Consider the following 7742-nt stretch of genomic DNA (forward strand, 5'->3'; position numbering starts at 1 on the left):
GATGACCACCACATCCTTTGTCAAAATAAACAACACCCCGATCAATGCATTTCACTCTTCCGTGCAACGGACGGGCACCTTACTTGCTCCTACAGGTGCTTAAGCTTGCCACATAGGCATAAAGTCTGATGTGGCAAGTTAATCAAGAAGAGAGAGACTAGTTTGGTGACCCAAGGAAGAAATGGTGCTAAGCACGTGTACCTAGGTGAAAAGACAATTTTGAGTCTATAGCTAATTAAATGAAGCAAACTTAGCAACACCATTTCATTGGAAGAGGTCACTCCTTGGCAAATGCAATAAATACTAGTACTCCCTGTGTCCCATAATATAAGAACGTTTTTGGCACTACATTAGTGTCAAAAACATTCTTAATTATGGGATGGAGGGAGTACGAAGAAAGAGATAGAGAGGAGTAAAAAAATACACTTATAGCCAACCTTATAGCCAACCTTGTTGTAGAGTGAGTGACTAAGTGATGACTATGTATGACATGCCAACATCAGATAGCCTAACGCACCGTGTTAAATCTCCAAGGGCGCGACCGCGCGAATGACGCAACGGTCATGGTAGGCGCAACCATGATACGGGCTACTGGCAGCCCTTGGATCTAAGATCAAGCGGTCGCATGCTAAGTTGCTGAAAATTTGCAGAATAACCCTCCAGGATAGGATATTCACCCATAGGTCTAGAATCACGCCATGCAACCGTTCGATCTCAGATCCAAGGGCTCTCGGGAGCCCGTATCATGGGATAATGGAAAGCCACTACCCTGCCGTTCGCACGCTGGCAGTTCGCTCCTACTTGTCCCCGCACGTCCTTTAATACTACATCGGTTCGCTCCTAGTCGTCCCGTCCATTCACATTACGGCAGTTCCACTAATCCTAACCCTCCTCCCAAATCCATGGCATCCCAAATCTCCCCGATCGGTGGTGAGTACAAGGTTAGAACCATCACCGGCGATGAGTTTGATGTCATCTACACCTGTTCTTCCGCGACGGTGAAAGGATGCCTTTCTCGCTTCATACGCATGTTTGAAGACTCAGATGATGAGTGGGTCACTGGGCTAGATGTTGAGTACACCACAGTCGTGGGACGAGAGAAGGATCTGAAGGACGAAGAGAGGAAGAAGACCGCCATGATCCAGGTTTGCGTGCATGACTTATTCTTGGTCTACCACATATGCCATGCCGACGTTGAGTGCCAGGATTTTAAGGACTTCCTCGAGAGCAACCTAGTCAAATTCATTACTATAGACTTTGGTAACAACAAAGAAGTCATGTATCGGATAGGCCTCGTTGTAGGCAACACCTTCGACCTCCAAAAGAATCGGCTGGTGTCCTCTCGTCAGCCTTCAATGCTGACCTTGGCAGGAGCCATGGTTCATCCTTCATACGGTAAACTGGAGAAACCTCCATACACGTTTCATCGTCATTCATGGTAGCGGAATGTACTAGATATAGACCACATCCACTATGCTGTAATGGATGGCTACCTTTGTTTCAATATCTACAAGGGTTGGATGAAGAGCAACAGCCAAGTTGGCGGTTCAAGCAAAGAAGTATCGGCCAAGAGGAAGAGGGACAAGGACAAAGTCGAGGACGTGGACAAGGACTCCGAGTAAGGTGGCAGTGTTATTGCTCATGGTGGTTCTAATGCAGTGTCTACCGGAATAGTTGCAAAGTTTAATTTCAGGTGTGCTTAATTTAATTTGAGGGGTGTGTTGTGCTGAGCCCCCAGCAGAACTATGTTATGTTTCTTCTTGTTACATTAACTCTTCAGTACGTACATACTAGTATTTCTTACATTTCATCTTTTAGTTGGTATAGTACTACCACTCATTTCTTCACATTATATACATACAATATATATGGCCAACATCATATAGCCAGCAGTTTAGTTGTCAAAGAATTTCAGGGTGCTTAGTTTTGTCAAAGAATTCCAGGGTGCTTAGTTTTATTTGAGGGGTGGGTTGTGTTGGACACCATTATTGTGACTAGCCTTTTTAATAGTACTATATGCATAATTTGGCGACGAGCGCTCTCTATATGTACCACCTTTTTTAATTTCAAGTTTTGCTCCATGGCGCAATCCATCGAAACCACTGTTGTACAAAAGTATACATTTTTTAAAAGGCTAGAGGGAGGGGCAGTCTAGCTTGGTCGGTTTCACGAGAGGCGAGGGCCTTTGTGATTTGACGGCTCATTACTGCTGGAAGGCGGGGCCTTGTGATTTGACTGCTTGTACAAATGCGTCGACGACCTAATCGAGGAGGAGCAAAGAACCGTGCGGTATACTCAAGTTTTCCACTGGAGTAGTACTGCAACGGAGGAGCACGAAACACGGCAGCCCGGTGCCATATGGCAATAAAAAATGATCTAATTTGCTAGTCATCTCGTTGTTAGCATTGTCCTATTCATTCCCTCAAAAAACCATTGTTCTATTCATGCCTCGCAGAGAACGTGACACGTGCGGCGAAACACCCGAAGCAAAAGATGAAACACAACAGCAAAATAAGAAGGAAGATTATCACCCCAAATGATCTAATTCGCCATGGAGTCGTAACTGCTTCTTATCGCCTCCACGACCTCCATCTCCTTGCGCGTCTCCTCCGCCATCTTCTTCATTCTGTCCATGACACGGGATTTCTCGATGCGAGCCTTCATCATCTGTTCCACGGCCGCATTACGTACCTTGATAGCAGCCGGGTGCTCGATGCAGAGCTTCGCCAACTCCTCCTTCTTCTCCTTCAACAGGTCGATCTCGTGGCAGAGCTTCGCCTTGTCCTCCTGAAGTCGCAGGATTTCGCGAGTCGCCTTCTTCTCCGAGGCAATGCTCTTCTTCAGCAGCATCACCAAGCTGACGGTCAACTCCCCCTGCTGATTGAGCTCAGTGGGCATGTCGTCGAGGCTCTCCTTCAGCAACTCCATCAAGCCTTGGATGAACTCCTTCTGCTTATTGAGGTGCTTATTGAGCTGATCGGGCATGCCGTCGAGGGATAACGACTCCAGCTCCGCCGGCTCGGCATGTTCGCCTCCACGGCTAGGGCGCTCCTGGGAGCCATCGCCTGCCCGTGAGAGATCTTTCGAGGTATCTGCGTGGCGGCGAGCCCTCTCTTTTTTCCGCAGCCTTGGTTGTCGCTCCCTTGTTACGAGTACTTCTCGACCTAGAGCTCTGCTCACCGGCCATGGCAACGACGGACGAAGAAGAAGCACTTATGAGGAGGAAAGGTAGAGTAATTTTCGGTTAGGTAGTTCCCCTTTTTATAACCTAAGTACTAGCACTAGTACTAATACCTGCATAGTGGGAACACATTCAGGTTTGGTACGTACTAGTAGGTGTGAGCAGACTTTCGAATGTGATGGGAACGAGGTAAAGATTAATTGATGGTTTTGGTTTCGAGGCCCGAAACGGCTCCCGATGAGTTTAGCAGAACATAAATTTCAAGTACTACACTGCTCAAATGCGTAAATATTATGTTACTATCAAAAATTGGCACAAAATACGAAGGAGACCAACGGAAGTACTACTAGCAACCCATGATTTAACTACTCGCATGCGCGCAGTGGAGTAATAATGTCTTTCTTCCGCCCTCACGTCCACTCAATTTGCATGCACTGTATTAATTGACCATCAATGAAGTGAACGACTTTACACGCGTCAAATTATCACATAGGGTGGATCTTGGTACAAAATTGCGTCCATCCGTGTACCCGCATGTGCGTGCGAGGGAATGAGTGCGTGCGTGGCATGCGTGCACATCTTCGCTTCATGCATGTACCGCCAGTATGGCTTAGGGAGGACGAGTACATTCTTCTGGAACAAGCAGCACTTCACTGTGATCAATCCACGCAAGGAGGTCGCGACAACGCCTCCACATGTGCCACGTGGCTTCATGAACTGTAAGAGAGACACTGTGTAGCGTGCCATTGGTATTCTAATTTACGTGTTTTGCACATACTCGAAGTACTAGTAACGTACATGTGCATTGCACGCATCAGATTTTGCAACCAAATTATGAATAAATACCACACTATAGCATGTAAGCTCTGAGTCATATATGCCTAATGTAGCCCTTCGTTTAATTCTTATAGTTCATCTCATTCAAAATCAATTAGAGGGTGCTTGGATACGTTTTAGTCCCATGACTAAAAGTAGTGAGACTAAAACATGCTAGCCTCATCCATGCTTGGATCCAAATACTAAGGAGACTAAAATCAAGTTAATGAGCATTTATTATCCTCCAAACCCTCCAATCCAGAACTCGCTCGTGTTAAAGGAGAGGAGTTAAATGAGGAGAGAGGACTAATCCACATTTTAGTAGGGGTACCCCTGACTAAAAAAATTAGTCTTAAGACTAGTTTTAGCCCCTCTTTAGTCAGGGGTGCTTGGAACTTTAGTCTCTTAAAGAGACTATTTTTATCCAGACTAAAATAAGTCCCTTGGATCCAAGCACCCTCTTAGTTTTTATAAAAAAGCTAAGAACGCGGAATAGGAAAAACATGGGATTATAGTGGAATGTCATCTTGAATCCTGCAGGATTGTAAGAGTGTTTCATTATGCATGGAAAAAACGCAGAATTATTTCAAAGAGGTTTGAGTGGATGGGATGTTTCCTATGAAATCTAGTGCAAATGAATCATATGGAAAAATTTCTATGGTTTACAATCCTACGAATCAAACAACCAAGATAGGAAAAATTCCTAATGATTAGAATCCTCCAAAATTCCTTTGAGAATCCTTTGAATCAAAGAAGCCCTTAATCTATTTTATGATTCATGGAATTGTGTGTTGTAAAGCATAAAGTAAAAACAAATTATGGCAATTCAACTAGAAAAAAAGTTTGGGAAGTTATGATACGGAAGACTCTAGAATAAAAGAGAACCACTGTTGTTTTGAGGTTTGTGCATTATGCTTAAGTTCAACCATGGAGTCTGCTAGATTGTACATGTGGCAAAATCCGGTGGGGGCTAGAAGATGGTGCGAGGGGCCGAGTGGAGGGAGACTATGAAGGAATGCACAAGTGCGAGATCGATATTTAGAGAGAGGGGGCGAACACGTGTGCTGTTGCACGCAGTGGTGGAGCCATGAAAAATAAATGAGCTAGGGGGCCAAGCATTGCTAATCCTTTACGAGGAGGGTCTATTCATGAAATTAAACCTTTTTTAGCAGCAATTGTCTAATGATCACATTCATATTAGCCTCGATATATAGTGATGTTAGGGGGTCAGGGCCCTTACTGCCCCCTGTCTTCGCCATTGTGCACGCATATGAGAGATGAAGCAGAGGGCATGGATGATGAGAGGGGGACATTGGATATATAATTAATGTGGGTGTATTAGCTATATATGTTAATCCTATATAGAGAGGTATAGATTGATCGATGTGGACGTGGGAAAGAGGGTGAGACCTCACTGGATATATCGATTGATCGGTTTGTCTGGAAAACTATGAAAGACCTAGCTATATACACACATACATAGTGGAACATCGATCATTGCGCATGCACGTGTGAGAGATAAAGAATGCCCGATATGATGCAGAGGGGGATGTGTGTGGGTGTGTGCCTTCATGGGAGACCGACCTGAAGAAAAAGATTGCATGCATGCGATGGATAATGCCGACTGGTAGTGTGTGTGCATGCATGCACGAGAGAAAGTTAGTGGTACAATTATAAAGAGAAGACTACTGTGTGGGTGTAAAAGAATAGGTGAGGTCATAATCAATGTAAAGTTGAATTCAAATATTTGAATAAGAGATCCTGATGTTTGAAACCCATGCATGCATGAATATAACGGAGATCTGCGTGGAGTGGTTTGGAAATGAGCATGTTGTAATGTATACACATTGAACAAGGTCAGACTGATTTGAATTTGAGATACCGCTGGCTGACATCATTTGGCCACGTCGCATCCCTGCATGGACACACTATTCTAATTGGAGATGATGGGCGGCTTTCGCATCACATATCTATATCTATACCCCTATATGTATATTATATTATATATATTTTTATATTGTATGCGGGTAACTTTAACTTTGAAAGATGGTCGTTGGATGAGGCGAATCCGATGGTCCAAAGATGGCAAATTTGAGCACTATTGGCCGTTGGATGTCATCTAGATTCCACCAGATTTCGCCACATGTATAATCTAGAAGACTCCACGGTTGAACTTAAGCATAATGCACGAACATCAAAACACAAGCACTTCTTATTTGTTCTAGAATCTTCCATATCAGAATTGCCCAAATGTTTTTTCTACATGATTTGCCATTATTTGTTTTTACTTTATGTCTTACAACGCACAATTCCATGAATCTTAAAATAGATTAGCTTTCTTAAAAAAACTAGATGATTTTGAATGAAATGAACTATAAGAATTAAACAAACATCTACATCATGCATATATGGCTCAAAGCTTGCATGCTATAATGTGGTATTTATTCATAATTTGGTTGCCAAATCTCATGCGTGCAATGCACGTGTACCTTACTCTAGTCTAAATGGTGTTTGTGTGTGTGTTGTGCGTGTTGAGGTGCAAATTGTCTTTTTTGGGGTACACGTTAAGCTTGTTCCTCCGAAATTTCAAGCCACGCCTTGTTATGCCGAAAATTGAAGCTAGCGTCTCTGTCTATCATGCTGCGAAACTCCCGCCTCTTCAACCCGTGCCTTGTTAGCCCGAAATATTTAAGATATATCTTTGTCTCGTTGTGCTCCGAGAACTCCCTCCATCTCAACCCGCGCCTTGCTATTCCGAAATTACAACGCGCGTGAAAACTCCCACCTCCTGTGAAATCCCGACACGCAAAATGCCCGTGGTACCCCTGAACCGAAAGAACCGCCTCAAATCGGTGGGGGGTACTTTCGTAACATTTCGGACAAGCGCGTCTCTAAGCCATGGTTCCCCACTGCCATCCCATCCGCCCACCCATTCGTACACCAAGGCCGCGAAAACCCGCGAAGAAACCCCACACCCTGCTCCGTCCGCCACCCAGCTGGAGCCTCTTCCCCGACGATGTCGTCCACAGCAACACCTCGACGTCCCTCATCCACCGTACCGGATGAGGATCCGTCGTCGATCTCATCGTCCCGCCAGTTCAGCCACCCTGTCCTCCACCTCCAAGGAGCTGCCCCGACGTTCCCCTCGTCTTTCGCGCCACCTCCATTCCCACACCGCCGTCTTCACCTGCACCAGCGGAAGAGCATCATCATCACCGTTTCCTCAGATGAAGCTGCGGCCTAATCAGTGCCACCAAAGAGGTTGTACACTAATCGATGCATTTTCTTCTTCATTCAATCTCACGGTGTTGCCGGCGCTCGGTCCCGAGCCAGCACGGCACGGCTCCATCCACAGCGGCGTCGCCGGCCACTTCCTCCATGGCGTCGCTCCCTCGGCGGCGACATCCACATCAGTAGGAGCTGCTGCTGTTTTAGCTCTCGCTCGCGTTGCTGCTCTGCTCTTGCTCTCGGTGCCCTGCCTGGTCTGCTCTTGCTATTGCTCTTGCTCGCGCTGCTGCTCTCGCTCTTGCTCTTGCTTGCGATGCTGCTCCAATTTACCTACACTTCAGTCGACTGAATCGACTTTTGGGTCAGTCGATTTTCAAGGGGTGGGCTCGCCGGGGTGAAGGAAGAACCAGCCGCAGCGGGGAGGGGGGCTCGCCGGAGAGGTACCCCACTATCTATCTTAGGGTTCAGGATGGGGGCGGTGGTCGCCGGCGGTGGCGGGGCATTGGCAGGACGGTGG

This window comes from Triticum aestivum, chromosome 4B (assembly GCF_018294505.1).
Source record: "Triticum aestivum cultivar Chinese Spring chromosome 4B, IWGSC CS RefSeq v2.1, whole genome shotgun sequence".
NCBI classification, from domain to species: domain Eukaryota; kingdom Viridiplantae; phylum Streptophyta; class Magnoliopsida; order Poales; family Poaceae; genus Triticum; species Triticum aestivum.